Source organism: Panthera onca, chromosome D1 (genome assembly GCF_046562875.1).
Source record: "Panthera onca isolate mPanOnc1 chromosome D1, mPanOnc1 haplotype 2, whole genome shotgun sequence".
NCBI classification, from domain to species: Eukaryota; Metazoa; Chordata; class Mammalia; order Carnivora; family Felidae; genus Panthera; species Panthera onca.
Window position 1 is genome coordinate 19966009 of NC_138348.1, and position 21567 is coordinate 19987575.

The window sequence follows — 21567 nt, forward strand, 5'->3', positions numbered from 1 at the left end:
AGAGGGAGACAGAATCTCATGCAGGCTCTGCACTGCCAGCACAGAGCCCAACACAGGGCTCCATCCAACAAACTGTGAGATTATGTCCTGAGGAAAAATCCAAGAATCAGACACTCAACCAACTGTGCCACCAAGACACCCCTGTTTTTGACATTTAATTGTGTTGTATTCCAAGAACATACTTTGCATGATTTGAACCATTTCAAATATACTTATTGTATGATTCAGAATATAGTCTATTGTGGTGTTTTTTGTGCACTTGAAAATTATGTGTATTCAGATGTTTTGGATGGGTGTTCTATAAATGTTGATCGGGTCAATTGACATTTGTTTGATAGTGTTATTCAAATCTTTTATACCATTACTTATTTGCTGCCCACTTGTTCTGTGACTTACTGAGAGAAGGGACTTAAAATCTCCCACCGTAATTACAGATTTGTTTATTTTTTCCAGTCCTGTCAATTTTTTGCTTCATGCATTTTGAAGCTCTGTTATTAGGGGCATAAACATTTAGGATTGTTATCTTTTCTTACTGAATTGATCTTTTTAGCATTATAAAATGACACTCTTCATACCTGCTCATATTCTTTGTTTCAAAGTATGCTAGGTCTGAGAAAAATGTAGACCTTTCAGCTTTCCTTTTACTAGTGTTAACATGACATATCTCTTTCTTTTTACTTGTTTCTATAGGAAGCATAAAATTTGTTATTATTCTTTTTAAAATCCAATCTGACAGTCTCTGTCTTTTAATTAGGATGTTTAGATCATTTACATGCAGTGTGATTATTGATATGGTTGAGCTTAAATCACTGACTTCTATTTTTCCTACCTGCTCTTGGTTCTTTTTTCCTTTTTTTTTTTTAACCTTCTTTTGGTTTAATTGAATAATTTTTATTAGCCCCTTTTATTCTTAGTTGCTTTGTTTAGGTGTTGCTTTAGGGTATATAGCTTTAACTTACTACACTGTACTTTTCAGTAAAATACTGCTTCATGTATAGCTTAAGAATTTTATAACAGTGTACTCCCATTTTCCTCCTCTCAGGCTTAGTGCCATTTTGGGCATACATTTTACTTCTACATGTTATAAACCCCATAATATATTATTAAAATAAGAGAAAAAAATCAGGGTGTCTGGGTGGCTCGGTGGGTTGAGTATCTGATGGCTCAGGTCATGATCTCACAGTTTTTGGACCAAGCCCTGAGTCAGGCTCTACACTGACAACGCATAGCCTGCTTGGGATTCTCTCTGTCCCTCCCCTGCTCATGCTCTCTCTCTCTCTCTCTCTCTCTCTCAAAACAAATAAATAAACATTTAAAATAAATAAGAGAAAAATATTTAATATTTACCCACATTTTTACCATTTCCAGTTCTCTTCATGCCTTTGTGTTGATAAAGATTTCTATCTGCTGTCATTTTCCTCCTGTCCCAAGGGCTTTTTAAAAACATTTTTGTAGTACAGGTCTGCTGGTGATTAAGTCTCCTGGCTTTTATATGTCTAAACATTTTTCCTTTTCCTTTCTTTATGGAAGATTTTGTTGTTGTTGGGACACAATTAACAGTCGACATTTTTTTCTGTCAATAATTTAAAGATGTTTTACTTTCTCATTATGGGTTCTATTTTTCTGTTTGGTATGCCTACTAACTTTAAAAAAAATTGTTTATTTTTGAGAAAGAGAGAGAGTACATACATGTGCAAATGAGGGGGGGAAGGGGCAGAGAGGGGGGGGACAGAAGATCTAAAGTGGGCTCTGCACTGACAGCAGAGAGCCTGATGTAGGACTTGAGCTCACACACTGATATCATGCCCTGAGCTGAAGTGGGACACTTAACCAACTGAGCCACTCAGGCGCCCCTGCCTGCTAACTTTTTGATTGGATGATAGACATTGTGAATTTTACCTTGTTAAGTGCTGAATATTTTTGTATTCCTATAAATATTTTTGAGTTTTTCTTTGAGGTGTATTTAATTGACCTTCAAATAGTATGGTCCCTTCAAGGCTTTCTGTTAAGTTTTGCTAGGTAGGACCAGAACAGCCTTTATTCCAGAACTAGTTTAGTTTTATAATGAGCCAGTACCCTGTGGAATACTCTACCCCAAGCCTGGTTAATTATAAGGTTTTTCCTTCTGGGTTGTGGAAATAGAAATACTTATGGTTCTTTACTTTCTCTAGGATTGGTTCCTTCTGTTTATCTTAGGTATTCTTTATCTGGCCTCGAGTCGTTTCCTTACGTGGTCAATATTCAGATGAAGACTTGAGTGGGACCTTCTGCAAATCTTGAGGTTTTCTCTCTGTGCAGCTCTCCCTTCTTTGGTGCTTTGCCCATTGAATTCTATCCTTATTGCCAGCTTTAAACTTCCAAATCCCCCTTCTCAATCCAGTAGGATCACTGGGTTCTAGCTGATGCCTCCCTCCCTCTGCTGAGGACTAGAAGCTCTCTCAAAGCAGTAAGCTGGACAGTCATCGGGCATACCTCATTTCCCCTCTCAGGGATCACTTTCCCCTGCTATCTTATGTTCAATGTCTGAAAATAATTGGTTGTTTAATTACTTCAGACCAGAGGTATAAGTGTTCTTTATTACTCCATCTTTGTCACAATAAGAAGTAATTACTTGGCTAATTCGTAGCCATAATTTTAGTCCCTGGTTTAATCTTGTGTAGGTACACCCTTCCTGATCAACTTATGTGAGGGAGGCTCCCCTATTCTCATAAAATGTTGTTACCTTCCTTCAAGATCCTTACACAGTTTGAAAATTTGGGGTCATTTTTGGGTTTGTCTGTTCAGAGTCTGTGTCCACTACTAAAAGTAAGGCTTGGAGCAGAGAACAAGTCTGTCACATTCACCTTTGTATCCTTATTGCCTAACACAGTGCAAGGCATATGGTATAATTTCATATATTTGTTGAACAAATAAATGGCTGTAGGACAGGGACAGTGCACTTCTTGTATCACACTGTGTTAATGTATTTTTATTTGCATTTCCCTTAAAATTATTTTGTTGGAATATTGCTGGAATGAAGGTGATATTGGAAATACAGACTGGTTATCTCAGAGTATTTTCATCTATTTAGCTAACACAGAACAACATTTATGTAAGTAGGCATGTGAGGCTATTAACATTTTGTTCTTCAAATATGCTAAATTGTAGCTTGTGTGCGTTTCTACTTATCCTTACAGTTGTGTGTGTGTGTGTGTGTGTGTGTGTGTGTGTGTGTTTAGAGAGTGGCTCACTTGGACTTGGTATCATCAAACCCCATCCTTTGATCTGTGTCACAGATATAGCCACTCTTGTGAGTAGAGTTGTTAGACTTCCATATTTTTCTGTGATTATATATATGTACAGTAGAACCTTGGATTGCGAGTAGCTTGTTCTGTGAGTGTTCTGCAAGACAAGCAAACATTTCTAATAAATTTTAACTTGATAAATGAGCAATGTCTTACAATACAAGTAGTACATGATGCTGAACATCACATGATCACAACTGAGCCAATGGTTCTTCTCTCTCTCTTTCTCTCTCTCTCACCGTCTCTCGCTGTGGGATTGTGAGTGATTGTCTCCCATGCTCGGATGCTTGGCCTCAGGCTGTGGTGTTTGGCAGAAATTAGTGATTTTTCAGAATGTTGGAAGGTGCCCACAACTGGCCCTCGTGTATTTTTTGTCACTTCAAAGCACCTATGGGCAGGCCTTTGCTTTTCTATACAAGAGTAAGCTTAGGAATGCTTTGCCTCATTCTAGGCCAGGCTGCCTGCACGTATGGACCCTTTCCTCTGCTGCCTTATTGTCAATTACATATGACAAGAGTTTATTAATACTGCACTGTAGTCAACATCCATTAGTGATAGTGAAAGTCATCTTACATAATAACCTTCCTCTCTCTTATCTCCAGCCACAAATCTTTTCAAAGGTAGTGCAGGCTAATTTGTTTATTTTTCTTTATATTTAGTATTTTCTTTATTATTTTGTATTATATTACATTATTGTAATTATTTTTATATAAATATTTTTGGGTTGTGGAATGAATCACCTGAGTTTCCACTATTTCTTATGGGGAAATTCACTTTGATATGTAAGTGCTTTGGATTACAAGTATATTTTGGGAACAAATTATGCTTGCAAACTAAGGTTTTACTGTATATATGTATAAAATTTGGCTTTGTGTATTTTAAAACTGTTGCTAGGAGAATACACATTTATGTTTCTTATGACTTATATAATTATTCTTTTCACAATATGAAGTACCCATAATATTAGTATTATTATAGGATTTGTTTTGAGGGGATTTGCCTGATATTTCTTTTTGCAATCCATTTGTTTTCAATCTTGTGATGTCTTTAATTTTTCTTATCCATTTAGTAGATGAATTTACCTGTTTTTATATTCATTGTGATTTTTGATGTGTTTGGACTTGTTCTGGTATCTAATTTTGTATTTTTATTTTCTCTGCTCTTGTGAGTTATCTGTTGCTATATATCTAATTACCCCAAAACTTAGTGGCTTAGAACAGTAATAATTATTTATTATCTCTCAGAGTGCCTATCAGTAAGGAATTCAGATAGAGCAGAGCAGATATGGGTTTTCTCTGTTCTTTGATGTTCTCAGGTGGAATCATTTGAAAGCTCATTCATTCATATGTCTAGTAGTTCTTAATGTTGGCAAGGAATCTAGCTGGAGCTTTTTGAAGGATCTTCTCCACAGCCTCTCCCTATGTTGGACTTTCTTACTATATGGTGCCTGGGTTTGAGGGCAAGGGTACTGAGAGAAAGGGCCAGGTAGAAGCCATTCATTCTATCTTTTATTCCTACCCTGAGAAGTTATTTAACATTACGTCTGCTGAATTCTCTTATTTGAGGTGTTTATGAATTTCTGTCCAGGTTCAGGGGAAGGGAACATTAGACTCTATCCCTCAGTGGAGATATGTCAACAACACATTTTAAGAAGAAGATATAGGATGGTATATATAGTGGTGTGGCCACCTTTGGAAAATACAATTTGTCACATCTGGTTTATATTTTATCAAATTGATATAATTTGCTTTGTTCTGTTCCCCCCACCTTACTGTCTCCAAAGTTATACATTGTACTTTTAGTTTACCCATGACTGATTAAAAATTTGCGATAAACATATGTAAACTTATATTTTGCTAACAAACTTCAGAGTTAATTCATATCCACTTCTAGCAAACAAAGCAAACATAGCCTACTTTTCTTCCTTCTGCCTACCAGCACTCTGCCAAAATACATGTTGCAATTGAATGGAATTTTAGTTTATGATTGTTATGAAAATAAACTTTTAAAGTAATCAGCATTTAATTTATTTTCTAATTTCCGTTTGCTTGCTGAGAGAGGATAGAATGAAATGCTTAATTTCACCAAGGGACCAGTCTGAATTTGTTAGAATCTTGGCTCCATCACTTACTGGTTGTGTGACTGGACAGTTAATTTATCTGATCTGAAGGTTTTTTGTCTTTAAAATGGGAGATGGGTCTAAAATATTACCTACCTTCTAAACAGAACAAATAAATGAGATAATATACATGTAGCGCTTGGCATAATGCCTGCCACTTAGAAAACTTTCAATATTATTTAAAACATTACCAATGATTTCTAAATACTTAAATATAAAAACTTCTTGTATTTTGTTTTGTTGTTAATGTCTTCTACTGCTAAAGATACTCTAATATTTTTTTTATTAATTACTCTTGTCTTTATTTCCAGGTATGATATGACAAGTACATTAGGCACATGGCTTGAGTTTGTTGTGTAAACATTGACATTGACATTGATTACTCCTATGCAGTTAAGCAAGGACATTCTTAATAAAAGTAGAAGGGAATTTTTGTTTTAATTACTTGAGACTGATTCTGGTATTGGTGATTTGAACTGGTATCCATCGTATATCCTTGCTACAAAATTAGAATATCATATATTTTGTAAGTTTATTTATTTATTTTTGTAATTTCTACACCCAACATGGGGCTCAAACTCAGCCCTGAGATCAAGAGTTGCATGTTCTTCCAACTGAGCCAGACAGGCATAAATAGCATTCAGGCATGTATTCTAAAGGGAACAGTGTATGTTGGGATGAAGGAATAGATTGTGAATGGGTGATGGTTGATCCTTCTCACTTGCCTGTGTTTCAGGGAAGATAATCACTAGCAAGTTGACTTATCTGTGGAAGGTCTCGGTCAGGGTTCGTTGGTACTTTGTAAATATACTAGCCATTTAGGAAGGTGATTGTTTAAACCCATAGGTTAGCCTGGGGTATAAATATAATCTCAATGGAGGGTAGGGGTTTGTAGAGGGAGACAAGGCATATATGCCACTCTACCACTTAGCCTTTGTCTCTGGAGAAAGGAATTATAATTGTCAAATACATGTTAGAGTTTTTAAAACTACTTGGGAGTTATTATCTGAATGTATTATAAATCATTACTCATGACTATTTTTTTCTCTGACAATGTGATCAAAATCACAAAATATTAATCATTTTAATCAAGACAGAAAATAAAAGCAAGGAAGCCTATAAGTACTCCATCTTAACTCAACTAATGATGACATCCATTTTAGGAAAAGCCCCATTGGAGTTTTGTTCCCTTGTTGGAATAAGTTTATATATTTATCTTGACATTTGCAGAGGTTAGCGTGGCATGGTACATCAGTTATAAATTGCATTCAGCTGAGAGAAATACAGCTTCTCAAAATGATGGCTTGAAAAATTAGTTTTATTTTTTTAGTGTAAGATAGGTGTGGTAGCCATGGCTGATATGATAGCCTGTTTGTGTCAGAATATAGCCTCTTATGTGTCTCCTCAGTCTTAAGATAGATGATTTACTCTTGGTTTCATGTCTAAATTCCATGGGAAAAAGAAAGGTATAGGATAAAGGAAAAGGGCATTCACCAAGGCAGTGAGCCATCTTTGGAGAATTTTTTTTCCTAAAAACCTCCCCAGTAACCTCTGCTTATATTTTATTGGCCAGAACTGTATCACATAACAAATAAATGCTATTTTCATAAGGGTCTGGGAAATGTAGTTTCCTCTCCAATTTCTTCTTCATCCTTTTTCTCTTTCTCTTCCTCTTCCTTTTCCTCCTTCTCCTCCTCCTCCTCCTCTTCCTTGTTTTTAGACATATTATGGCTCCCAACAAAATTTGGGTATTGGATAGGCAACCCACAGTCTCCATCATACTTGGATCAATAAAAAAATAAATTCTTCAATCATTGACCTTTCAACCATGGTTAGTTTCATTTTCTTTCTTGGCAGTTGTAATTATCCAAAAGTAGTATAAATAAAATTTTCCTTTTGTTCTCCTTGGATTCTTTTTTTACTGTCAGTTATTATGCCAGAAACTTGTCCTTTTTACTTTTTTTTTTTTAATTTTAGAGAGACAGCACGAGTGAGGGAGAGGGGCAGGGGGAGACAGAGAGAGAATCCCAAGTAGGCACCACACCCAGCAGGGAGCCTAACGCAGAGCCCAATGTGGGGCTCGATCCCAGGACCTAAGCTGAAATCAGGAGTCAGATGCTAAACCGACTGAGCCACCCAGGCATTCCTGTCCCTTTTACTTCTTTTTAAATCTCTAACTTTTTCTTCCTGCTGATGTTTCTAATGACCCAAAATCAATTTGGGTGACGTCAGTTCCTTACCGGGTTAAGAATGCTCGGACAGAATTGAGTAACAGTCATTAGAGGTTCAGGTTTAGAAGATTCAGAAACCTTGTAAGGTACAGTGATGATATAGGGCCACCTGTGCTTGGCAGTGATGGTAAGATACATGGTAAGGTAAGGGTTTGGAGGCTACAGCGGTAGGTGGCTGGATGGTGGCACTGTAGTATAGATATACTAATGCAATTGGGCATCATGATTCACCATTATATCTCTGAAAATAAATCTGGAGTTTATTATCTAGATGACTCTTGCACCTGAGTCCAAAATCTTTTAATATTTTCTGTTTCCAAAATAACTTCTGGGACAAGTCAATGGTCCTCTGTAGTCAGTGACTCCAGTCCGATTGGTTATGATGGGGATGGAAGTTTGAAGTTAGGGAGAGGAGAACTCTGTTTGAAAATCTACTTGTATGTGGGCTTGGGAGGGTTTGGAGGTAACCTGAGAAGACTGTGCGGGTCCTCTAGAAGACTCATTGGTCCCTTGAGGCATGTGTAAAAAGAGGAACACACTGCTCAGCATATATGCATATGTAAATATACATATATACACATACATACATACATATACATATATATGTACATGTACACACACACACACAAACCTCTTTTTGGGCACAAAACTGATTTTTTTAAGTTTATTTATTTTGAGAGAGCATGCGCATGTACAAGCAGGAGAGGGGCAGAGAGACGGAGAGAGAGAGAGACAATCCCAAGCAGGCTCTGTGCTATCAGCATAGAGCCTGATATGGGGCTTCATCTCAAGACCATAAGATTATGACCTGAGCCAAAATCAAGAGTCAGATGCTTAACCGAATGAGCCACCCAGGTGCCCCAAAACCTATTACTTGTGACACATCTATTCTGAAGAAATTTCTGGGGCAAAAAACAAGCAGAGCATAGCGGTTAAACAAGTGAGCCCATGGATAAAGACTGCCTGTGTATGAAATCTGACTCTAAAACCTACTAGTTATGTCCATATGGGCAAGTTATTTTAACTTTTCTCTGCCTCACTTTTCTCATACATAAAATGGAATTAATATTAGCTGCCTCACAAGGCTCTGGTGAGGATTACATGAGGTAATCCACACACTTAACTGTAAAACACTTCTAGCACTGCTGCTCATTTTCTAAACACCCAGTAAGTATTGGCGATGATTCATAACACCTGAGAGGTTAGGAGCGGGGCTCTGGAGAGTAAGCGTGGAGTATGTGGAATGTGTTCTCATACTTGTGATGACTTTTACTCATTCCTCAGGATGTCCTTACACAGAGCTGGCGGGTACACAGACTGTTAGAGGAATGACCTTATGCGGTTGAAAAAACACAGCTCGAGGCTTTCAGAGTTCTGACTCTGGGCTTGAAAAAGTCACCTTAACCATGTCAGCCTCAGTTTCTTTTTTTTTTTTTTCCTGACAAGTCTGCTTAATGTTTGGTCTTCCTCTCTCACAGGGTTGTCACAAGATAGAATGCTCTGTAAATTTTAAAGTGCTGTATCTGTCTCACATTCTTTTTGGGAGCAGCTGTGTATAAATTATAAATAAAAGGAACCATGCAAATAGAAGGAATTATTACTGTTGTATATTCTGGATGTGCCATTCTGATATATACATCCACTTAATATTAACATGTGTTTGCCAGCATAGGAAGTCCTCTAGTTCTAAATGACTGTGTGTGTATGCACATGCGTGTGTGGGGGTGTATTTTGGGGAGAATGAAATGTGTATATGTTTAAAAATTGAATGCTTTATGAGAAATTAGTTGTTTCCTAGAAGGGAAAGGGGAAAGAAAAGTCTTAAGCTGTCCTGAAAATCAAACCATTCCATAGTGACATTCACCAGAGTCCCCCTGCACAGCTGGTTGAAGACATAGCAACTGTTCATCAGTTAGTCCTGGGAGGCGGTGACCCAATGTGCACCTGTAGGGTGCTGGGAAGTGAAGTTTTTTGAGCGCAGAATGATCTTGGAAAATTTTTTTCAGGCTTATGTTTATCATTTAAACTGAAATGCTCTTTTTTAGGTAAACTTGGGGTAAGGTCATGGTGCACCAATCTTGAATGTTTGGAGACTGTATGCTAAGTTGTCTTCTATTTTAGTTTGGGTTTAAGAGGTAAAGAAGTGTAGACATATATGTAGTTTGATGTGGTGACAGAAGCTGAGCCTGTGAGGTCTCCATATTTTTGAAATGAAGCCCATATTCTTACACTTGAAGAAAAAAAAAAATCTTGTCCTGTTTGGTTTTTGCTTATTTCTCTAAGGCTTATCTTTTTCTGCTCAGTGTTAGCAATTTGTACCCCAGCCCCATTGTGAACAATTTGTGGTTACCTGAACAATCATGTTCTCCCCTCCTTTGAATGTGCTATTCCTCCTGCCTGTAACTTTCATACCTTAACACCCATCTCTTCACTCGCCTCCAGCAAGTAACTTCTCACTCGCCAAGGCTGGATCAGAGTCCCTCCTATGTGATCTCCCAAGGTAGCTGTTATGGTGTCTGTTATCTGGGTTATGATTTCTTGTTTACTGGTCTCTCTCCTAGTAGGCTGTATGCAGTTTGAGGGCAGGGAATTGGATACATTAAATTTCACTTTAACTTAGCTATGGTCTGTATGATCTTGATAAACACTGCTTCTCTAAAACTTATTTTCTTCATCTATAAAATTATTTGACTAATACTTGCCACTTTGTCAGTAATTTGCAGAATATGAAGATAAAATATAGATAAAAATGTAAAAACAAATTGAAAGCAAAGCTAACAAATGTAAAAGCTTTTTACAAAAAAGTGCCATAGAAATAAGGCATTTATAGTTTTTTATGTCTTTTTGATCTAAAAATTATACATTGGGGTGTCTAGGTGGCTCAGTCGGTTAAGCGTCCGTCCAACTCTTGGTTTTGGCTCAGGTCATGATCTCACGGTTTCATGGGTTCAAATCCCACATCTGTCTGCTTGGAATTCTCTGTCTCTCTCTGTCTCTCTGTCTCTCTCTCTGTCTCTCTCTCTGTCTCTCTCTCTCTGTCTCTCTCTGCACTTCCCCCACTCATGCTGTCTCTATTCCTCTCAAAATAAATGAATAAACTTAAAAATAATTATACATTGGGGCGCCTGGGTGGCTCAGTCGGTTAAGTGTCTGACTTCAGCTCAGGTCACGATCTCACGGTCCGTGAGTTCGAGCCCCGCGTCGGGCTCTGGGTTGATGGCTCAGAGCCTGGAGCCTTCTTCCGATTCTGTGTCTCCCTCTCTCTCTGCCCCTCCCCCGTTCATGCTCTGTCTCTCTCTGTCTCAAAAATAAATAAACGTTAAAAAAATTAAAAAAAAAATTATACATTGATATTCTGTCTCAGGAGATTTAATGACAAAGCTGGGGAACTGGATCTTGGGGTTAAGCTAGCTGGAAATCAGTGCTGTTTCCATGGTAAATAGCCTAACAAATGTAGAGACGCTAAGTTACTCTTCTAAAAAAATGCACATTTTGGGGCACCCGGGTGGCTCAGTCAATTAAGCATCTGACTCTTGGTTTTGGCTCAGGTCATGATCTCATAGTTCATGAGTTTGAGCCCCACATTGGGCTCTGTGCCGACAGTGAAGAGTCTGCTTGGGATTCTCTCTCTCCCTCTCTCTCTCCCTCTTCCCTACTCGCGCGCTCTCTCTCTCTCTCTCTCAAAATAAATAAATAAACTTAAAAAAATGCACAGTCCTGGCTGGGAGAATCACTGTGATTAGGAATTTGAAAATGGTTTTTGTATAGTAAATGGGTGTGGTAATGAAGTCTTATTTGTGAAAACATATTGATGTTTGAGAGGACTCCCTCTCTGTGGTCTAAGTAGTGTATCAGTTGAGAATGAAGACACAAGAGCAAGGCAGATGAGAAGCAAAAACATCACCTTTATTATTCATAAAGCCAAAGGAGATTATGGCATACAACTATAGGCAAGTGAGCTGGTTAACAGTACTCTAGAATTATATAGATGTTTTGTTTGTTTGTTTTTATTTTTATTTTTTTACCCAGTCACAGGTAGTATTGGACCCCTGTGAAGCTATCAAAAACTTAGAGGAGCAGAGCTGGACACACACACATATTCTTTTTTGGGAGAGCTGACACCTAATGGGACAGAGAAGGAGAAGAGAATGGTCTATGGATGTTTAGTTATATTTTACCAACTCACTAATCAGATTAAGCAGCTTTGCTTTTTCTAGAGAAGGCAAAGCCAGTATGTGGGATGATGGCAGGAATTTTATTCTGATCAGCATCTTCCTCCTTCTGTGTGAGAATAGCAAACAAGGAAGCAGACAAAAACAGGAGCAGAAGCGGGAAAGAAGCTTTATCTACTTACCATGACTCTTTCAGCCAATTTGTTCCTTGTAGGGAGTGCCATTTGTAAAGTATTATTTATTCACAAGCCTTGGCTGAGTGAATGACTTATCAGGGAGCTACATCATGAGGCCATCACCTGTCTCAGACCTCAAGACCTGATATAATGGGAATAAAGAAGCACCTAGACTTGCTACTGCCCCTGGACTCACCTTTCTATAATAGAAAACTGAGCTCACAATTGTTAAAGCCATCTGATGATTGGTGATACTACACACTGACTTTGTGCCATGGATTTGGCATACCTCACAACAACGCAGAGATCGTTGGTATTATTCCTATTTTTTGGATATAGGAACCAAGGCTCAGAGTGGGAAAGTAATTTGCTCAAAATCATAAAGACAGTAAGTGGGATTTGAAGTTAGGATTATCTAAATCTTAAGCTCATTCTATTTCCTCTTTCTTGTGAAAATGAAACAATATATAGTCAGAAAATGGAGAGCCCAGGTTCCTCTTACATCTGTTCTCAGACCCCAGATGGGTATGGGTAGTGTGATTTTATCTTAAAGCCAGGTGCATATTAAAGCTTTGTTCTTGGGCCCCGTTTTGCTTTTCTGGAAGTGTGTTGACCTCTCCAGTAGTCTATGTGAGATGAATAACAGTCTGGGCATTTGGGTGAAGGTGGTGATGGGTTAGAGTATAAAAATGTTGGCAGCCAGGAGAATTGGCTTACAGCTGTAATTATGCCACTCTTGGCTGCTCAGATAACAAATGAAATGCATCTTTTAGAAAGGAAGTGAAAGAACTTCAACCCAGTTGGAGAGATCACTTAGAAAATTGGTATTCTGCTGCATTCATTCATCTTTCAGCAAGACAAATTTGAGTAACTTTGAAGAAGAATTCAGGGTACGCGTGTGAATTAAAGTATAAACATCTGCTTTGTAGTTCACGCTCGGGCCCCCATATGTCCTGACCTAATGGCACCTTTTCTCCCATGATGCTAGATATACCCAGCTTTAAATGAAAAACTTACTGTTATCCTGTGGGTTTTCCCCTTTACTTTCACACTACCGCCACACTGACAGTGCTTCACTTCTCACACTTCTGTCTGAAGGTTTTCCCCCACAACAAGCAATTCTCTGTGCCACCAGCCAGATGTCCTATAGTTTAATTCAATTCTGACACTCTCTACCTGGAGATAGTGCCAGATCCCACAGGTGAAGGGCTCAGCCCCACAAGACTACTCTCACCCCATGTCAGATGCCAATTGCAAGTAGTAGATCCCCAGGTTACCCCACAACTTCTGTCTGATTTGGCAGCAAATCAAAGGTTTCTATACCCCCTCTTCAGGTTTGATTAATGCGTTAGAGTGGCTCTCAGAACCCAGGGAAGCACTTAATTGTTTATCAGGTTAGTAAGAGGTATGATAAAGGACTTAGATGAAACATCCAGATGAAGAGATACATATGATGAGGTCTGGGAGGGTCCAGAGGCAGGAGCTTCTGTCCCTGTGGAGTTGGGGTACATTACCCTCCCAGTGTTGGATATGTTTACCAATTTGGAAACTCTGCAAACCTTATACTATTGGGATTCTTATGGAGGAGTAATCATGCAGGCATGATTGGTCATAAACTCCATTTATAGTCCTTCTCCTTTCTCAGGAAAAGGGGGGAGGGGATAAAAGTTCCAGACTTCTAATCATGGTTTGTTCTTTCCAGTGACCATTGCTCATCCATAAGCCCGCCCAAAGTTGCTTCATTAGGACAAAAGACACTCCTATCACCCAGGAAAATACAAGAGTTTCAAGAGCTCTGTGCCAGGAACCAGGGGCAGAGATCAATATATATTTTTTCTATTATCTCACGCCAGCTTAAAGGAAAACACTGCTGTATTGTTACTTAAATACTTTAGCTTCAAAATGATTTTTAGCTACTATGCTTGATGATTCCTTAGGAATAGAGGCATAAAGATGGCATCCTGGTAAAATAGAAGACTTTGGGGATTTGGTGTCAAATATGGACTTGAATCATACTTTTCTATTTACCAACAGAATAATTTTGAAAGGCTCAGTTTCTTATTTGTGAAGTGAGAATTCTAACATGCATTGTTGGCTGTGCCTCTGGAGTATTAATAAGACAGATGCAAGCACAGGGCACTAATATTTATTGACCCACCGTCTCTGTGAGTGCTTTGAAAGATATAATTCAATATTCACAACAAGGCAGCCAGAGATTGGCCACATACACTAAAATTTAAACTGTAGAATATTTTCAGGATTTTTCTCCCCTTTTACTACCTGAAAAGTTAAGGAAGAGTTCCAATATGGGTCAAAGGTGAAATGGAGTTTAAGAAGAGCCAGAATTCACTAATGTATAATCTACTTCACTATCTATAATGATTGTTGCACCTTTCAGTGCTATTGTCACTCACTTCCTTAAAGAAGGTGGGCAGGGAGGGAATTCCAGGGAAATACAGTACTAATTCTTAGCTAGAAATCTGGCTACAAATCCCTATATAATCTCCAATGGTGTTGAACATGAATATGAATGTAAACAGGTATGGAACACCAAGATTGGTTTGGCTTTTGTGATTCTGCGTCCAGAAACATAGTAACCTTAAGGTACTTGAATTCCCCATAGGAAGAGAACCTACCCAGTGTGGAAGCCAATAGCATAAAGCACAGCCTGGGAAAGAAGATGACACAGGAGAGAAAGAAAGACTTAATCATAATGAAATGATGCAACTCATGAATCCAACCATGGCTGAAGACATAATTTTTCTGGAGGTTTCATTGATCAGCCAGTAAGTTTCTTTTATTGTTTCAGCCAATTTGAGCTGGTCTCTGCCATTTGTAATCAAAGATTCCTGCCTAATATAGATATGGACAAAGGCAATAGACATAGATATTAGGAGATGGATGTGATGGAAATGAGAGAGACAAAGTTGATATGATTTCAAAACTGAACGCTTTGGAGAGTAAAAGGAGAACATGGCTTTGTGGTTGATGTCCAGAGTGGTAGAATAATTGTAACAGATTGTTCCCCACTCGGCAGGATTTCTGCCTTTGTCCCTCATGATATACTCTCCCTTTCCTACCTTGCTCTTTGCCCTAGAAGCCTGTGTGAGTTAACTCTGAGGTGCCCTGGGGCTGGCTGTGTCTGTGAAAGATCTTTGCTCTTTTCAAGGTAACCCAGTCTTTGTAATTCTAGGTTCTTTAGGTAATCTCTCCCATCTGACATCCTTTCAGGCTTAGAAGAAATCATTGTCATGATGCTGCTAGTCTCAAGTTCCTGCACTATCTCTTGAGGTTTCTCTATCCCACTTACATTTTGTAATTGGTCTCTTGGTAAATCACCCCAACCTCGGAATTATTCTAATTTGACAGTTCCATCTGTTTCTGCTTGGAATGCCAAACAGATCCACCCACACTTGATAGTTCATAAAAGGACAGGTTTATGTTGAAACAGTTTCCTCATCTATCTAGAGTGCTTTACAGTTTTCAAATTTTCATTCTCATGATCATGTGATAGGCAGGTCAAGTAGTGTTATTCCAATTTTGTAAAGGAAACCAAGACTTGGATAAGAAACAGGTGTCCTAGGTCACATAACCAGTAGGCCATCCTGGAACCGAGGGCTTCTGACTCCAGCTGCTGCGCATTCATTCTGTCACACCTTGATTTATCTGAAAGGAATTAATTTGATTAATGAATTAATTACAATTTACTCTTTCTCATTTATCTCTAGCCACATATCTAGGTCTTCTAGGAATAAGTATAAACAGGCATAGTTCTCCATTAAATAGATGCAACAGGCATTTGGTAACATGTACCCAGAGAAAGAAAAATTGCGTAAGTTGAGGGAATAATGAATCTACCTTCTGCATATGAGGAGCCACCTAAGATATACTGCAAAAATGGGGGGCAAAAATGATTATAGATATGTTTGCACATCTTGCAACAACAAACAGTTCAATATGATTTATGTAGTTGAGACAGGCTAAAGCCTCAGTAGTATAATAGCTGAGTCATTTGTCTTAGCAAGTATCTTGTTATTGGCAATCAATAATGCAGCCCAGATGACTGATGGCTTTGTTTTCTTGTGGTGCCTCAGCTGGTCTAAATTATTTATTTGACATATTGCCTCTTGGCAGATGTAAGGAAACCAATGATAATATGTTTGCATTGCCTGGATGTATATCTGAGAGGCAAAAATGGGTATTTTCTTCCTGTCACTGATCTTTGGACATACATAGGTAGTGTTGTTTTGTAGAATTGTCATGTCATCTGCTACATGTTTTTGGAGGAGTGAGGCCATAGGGTTTTGAAGTGCTATTTTTGGTTGTCCTAAAATGTAATAAACTTCATTACTGTCAAGAGTGCATTTGAGGGGCAGACATCTGCCTTCTTCCCAGCCACAGTGAATACATGTGGGCCCAGGGCCCACACTTTATTGTGATTTATATGTTAAGATGTCTTTCCTTCCCAATAGATGGGCAGGTCCTTGAGGACAGGAACTGTGTCTTATTTATCTTTGTAATCTCGGTATCTGTCACAGAGTCTGACACACTAGTAGTCAGTTAATAAATGTTTGTTGATGAACCAAAGATAGGAATGAATGATCACACAGAGAATTTATAGCTTTTGCTTTAGGTTTACAAGTTATTAACCTTATTCGATAAAGTACTGCTTTGGAAGGCGGCATAAAATAAAAGGCAGATCTTTTTTCTTTTTGAATCTCAGTGACAATAGACAAGTTATTTAACTGTGGTAAGCTTCAGCTTTCTTTATACAAAATGAGGAACACGGTATTTTCTTCACAGTGTTATCATGGGAATTCAAGTGTAATAATGGACTTGAAAAAGTTTGTAAACTTGAAATGTCTATATAAATAAGAAATTTATGTGAGGGTAGTGGTTTACTGGTAAACTGGCCCTACCAATAAAACAAACCAAAACAAACTAGCTCTTATTTGTAGCATTTGCCGATTTCTGTGGTATAAATGCTCCCATCATGGCTGATTTCAAACTAAAGTTTTGAAAACCAGTTCCCAAAATTCCTGAATATTTAAGAAGTTGCTCTTGTGAGCTGGCTTCTAGACACCGTTGGGTAAGAAGAAGGGATTTGGCTTAGATGAAGCAGAATTGTGATGTCCTTAGTGTTTGGTTAACATGTGGAAGGGAGTTCTGTATTTTGAGAGAGGAAAGACTACCAAAATGTTTTGACAGGGAGACTTTAGATCTGTACCTAAAGTTGAGCAATATGACATCATTACAATGACTTTCTTAGTGACAGAGAGGTACCCAGAAATTCTTTCACCCTTAACTGAAAATTTTTGGCACTAATACTGAATGATTCATTCAACAAATATTTATTTATTTTGGGTAGGAGAGGGGAACTGCTGGAAAAGCACTAAAAATGGGGAATGTATTCATTAGATGATCTGTGATTCATGGAATAGATTAACATTGACCTTTTTTGGGGAAAGGGGGGTTAATGGAAGGATAAATTGGACCTGACTAGGAGACATCAGAATCTGGGATGGCTCTACAGATGTCTTTCCTTTGGTCTTCCGGATCTGTTATGGTGTCTTTGTTTCTCTTTACTAGTCTCAGGCTTTTCACAATTTGATAATGCAGAAGATGTGGTTATATGTTATATTTCATAATTCTATCTAATGGCCTTCACTTAGCATAAGCTGTATTCATAGGGACATATCAGAAGTTCAGTGTGACTAAGTTAATGTGCATGTCAGGAAGTGATTCTCAATTTTTAGCATGCATTAGAATCACCTGGAGAGTTATTGAAAATTAGACTCTGGGAATGTAGCTAGAGTCACCATAACTCAGTATCTTGGGGTGGAGCCCAGAAAAATAAGCACCGTTGATTACTCTGATGCAGGTGGTTGGAAAAACGTGTTTGGAAAAGAACCCTGCCAATTGTTTAAGTAATTTACCTTTCATGGTTGGACTTTATCTTCTAAGTCAGTGGGTTCTCAACCTTGGCTGCACATTGGGATCACTTGAGAGCTTTAAAAAAAACACTCATGGGGCGCTTCGGTGGCTCAGTCGGTTAAGTATCCGACTTCGGCTCAGGTCATGATCTCACAGTCTGTGGGTTCAAGCCCTGCATTGGGCTCTGTGCTGACAGCTCAGAGCCTGGAGCCTGCTTCCGATTCTGTGTGTCCCTCTCTCTCTGTCCCTCCCCTGCTCATGCTCTGTCTCTCTCTGTCGCAAAAATAAATAAAAACATTAAAAAAATTTTTTTTTTAAATAAAAAAAACACTCGCTCTTGGCACCCCAAAAGTTCTGATTTAACTTATTTGGGATGTGGTCTGGTATTGGGATTTTTAAGAATCTCCTCAACTGACTCTATTATGTAGCCAAGTTTGAAAACCCTTATGCTATGGGGCCTGTGAAGGGGTTTAAGCAGTATGCTGTTGAGGAGTGAAATAGTGAATTTTTCATTTGAATTACTCTACTAGCTGAGTGGAGAAAGGAACTGAGATCTATGATACTCTTATGTTCAAACAGGAGGTGAAAGGCAGGGGGTTGGTGCAAGAAGGTAGGATACTCAAACTTAAGATTTCAAAGGTGGAACACAGGTTCCAGATGAATATACGAACTAAGAGTATGGCTGTGGAATGAGTGGTGGAAGAAAATAAGTGAAGATCATCAGAGTTAAGAGGGTCAATAACAGAAGCTGGTCATAGATAGTAGTCATGTGGAGGGATAGAAGGGATATAGTCATATGTGAGAACCTCAAAGAAAGGTGTTTTTTTTTTTTACACAAGATGGAAGACTAATGGCCTGGACGTAGGGTATCATGACACTAAATGCTTCCTCCTACAAGAGAAGTAGGTGACTTTGTGGATGAGAGAGAAAGGAAGAAGAGAAAAGGAGAAATTTGGAGAGGGTTATGGGGTAGGGGATGGGGGAATGGTTATCTAAGAGGGAGACAGATTTTAGTTGAGGCAGGAGGTAGAGAGAATACTCTTGGATTAGATACATTTATAATGACTGAGAAAGAGTTTTAGAGGGTACATTCAGAATGTCAGAATGGAGGTTGTATTTGGGGTGGAGCTTGTATAGAGTTGGTAGTCACTAGGACTGACCACAAATATAGTTGTCTCTTCTTCAGGGCACAAGGCACGATTGCATTTTTCTTCATCCTTTGATCAATGGTGGCCCTGTGGCTTTATTGGACCAATGTGACAAGTGAGCAGAAATGATATGTGTTACTTCTACACGGAAGCTTTAAGAGCTAGTTCAGAATTTACCATATCCACTTTCCTCTGTCATGGCAACCACCAACATTTAAAATACTAAAGTCTATATCAGCCTAGGGTCCTGGATCAGGACCCTGCTGCTAATCTATGATAGACATGAATCAGGAACAGGGACTGAACCTTTGTGGTTTTTTAAGCCACAGAAATTTTTATTTGCTTTGTTACCTTAGCATAACCTATGGGAGGCAGACCATGTATGTATGAATGTGTAGTCCAGGGCAAAAGCTCAGAGAACAAACCATTAGTATCAGGTGTTAGTTGCAGGTGGCTATATTTGGGGGGGAAAAAAGGCAGACATACAATCAGGAATGAAAGGAAATAAAATACATACACACAAAAAAAAATACTTCACAGTTGGAAGAGGAAGCCACCTCTCAATTCCAAACAGAAAAAAGACATAATTCCAAAAACTCTGGAATGGTAAAGAACAATTAAAACTTGGCATTGGAGCAAGCATCAAATTAAGAGTATGGCCATCATATCCATTGTAGATGGGGTTACCTCAAGGTCAAAGTCTAACTAAGCGTATACTGCGTGGTGATGTGGTACCATAGGCCACAGAGCTGTCGTGTGGATAGGATGACCACTGGCTCAAGTTTGCTGGTACTTTCAGTGCAAGAACTGTGAAACTCCAAGACACATAGAAAAGACACATAGGGGCTCCTCCCTGTGGGCCCCATAATGGACAATTTTGCCTGGATGAGAAATAAAACCTTTGTGGTTTTAAGCTACTGAACATTTTGGTATGGTTACTGCCACATAAACCTGGCCTATTTTGGCTACTCCAGGAGGAAAGGAATCATAGGAAGAGGAGAAGAGTGGAATTGGGGAGTGGCCCAGAGCATTCTGTTTTGACTCTTTATGAAGTTAAGAGGCAGTGAAGCCAGTGGGGTTAGCTCACCTCAGAGTTCTAAATGGTGCTCTAGGTCAAAGTGCGGCCAACGTATGCCACACGCTGGACACATGTGAAGGCAGAAGGCATGTTTACTTTGACATTTTTTCGTTTGTTTTTCAAGTGAATTCCCTAAGGACCCTTAAAATAACTTAATCACCTCAAAAATTCTCACACAAACATTTGGATACACATCTATTACATGGCCTGTGTTATTCTTTCCCTGTGAATTTTTTTGGGGGGGATCTCATCAATGTATATGGACTCATAGAGGTTTCCAGACCAGTTTGAACTGATGGGAGAAAGCATTAGTTGTTGCGTTGCTAACGTCCATTAGGAGGACAACCTTAGGCTCAGAATTACACTGATTGAATATGAATGAGATCTGGGACTTTTTATTTTTATTTACTTTTCCTGTTCCAATAAAATGAATATGCATTGTAATGGGAAGGCAGATAGGGCTATTACCAGTGCAGCTGAGAACAATTAGTTCTTATTTGCTTAACATCGTTTCTTAATGTGCAATTGTAAAACTTTTCACAGGATGTTTTAAATGTAATCAATTTTTCATTGCTGTTTCTAATAATTCAAAGAGCCTGACATTTGCAATCAAGCCAACGATGGTCGATACCCATTTTCTCTTAGTTAAATAGGAATTGAACTCAGTGACACAATGGTGGCTTCTGGAACTGATTCTGTGTGTTTACTCTTTTGTGAGGGCTCCATCAGATTCATGAGTTTGCAGGACAGACTGTCAAGTATCACAGGGCCAGCTGGACTTCCTGCAGTGCAGGGGTCAGCAGCCCCATCGGGGCACGGAACCTGGCCTTACTACTTCCTAGAAGTGTGCACTTGGGCAACTTGCTTCTCTGCACCTCAGTTCCCTCACTTATAAAATCAGAAAGAATTTCTTTTACAGAGTTGTTTTAGGATTAAATGAAATAATGCATCAGTCATGTTAAATTACTCACTATTAGTGGCAAGTGACAAAAAATCCAACCCAAACTGCCAAAAACTAAAAGGGAATTTAGGAACTTGATAGGGTTTGGGATGTGCTACCCCAAACTGGGGCACAATGGCGTATTGGCTATTTTAGGCTGGAGGAATTTGAGAAACAGTAGGTATAGGAAGGACTTCCTGACATTTCCTTGAAGCAGGTCGTAAGACCCTCATATGGGAGGTGTCCTCCCTGTATATGGAGGACAGCAGCATCCGATTGCCAAAGATGCAGGGATGCTAAAAGGAATTTGAATGAACAGGTTTTGGTAAGTTACCCCCAATTTACTACTTTTAGCTTGTACTCCTTTGTCCTATCGCATTTTTTCCATGCCTCTCTACTCTTCATCAAACCTAGTATAAAAACACTCAGATTGAAAGGGTTCTTTAGGTCTTCATTTCCTTATGAAGGCTCTTCTGTTATGTAAA

General features: G+C 38.7%; 1 long non-coding RNA gene across 6 annotated transcripts in view; it reads left to right on the forward strand.

Moving 5' to 3' along the window:
• Nucleotides 1-21567, forward strand: part of LOC132661653 (uncharacterized) — a 731817-nt gene that overhangs the window by 131023 nt on the left and 579227 nt on the right. For all 6 annotated transcript variants that reach the window (XR_009602330.1, XR_009602332.1, XR_009602335.1 and 3 more), the window contains one exon: nt 14606-14768. This is a non-coding gene — a long non-coding RNA (uncharacterized LOC132661653). The remainder of the gene's footprint in view (nt 1-14605; nt 14769-21567) is intronic.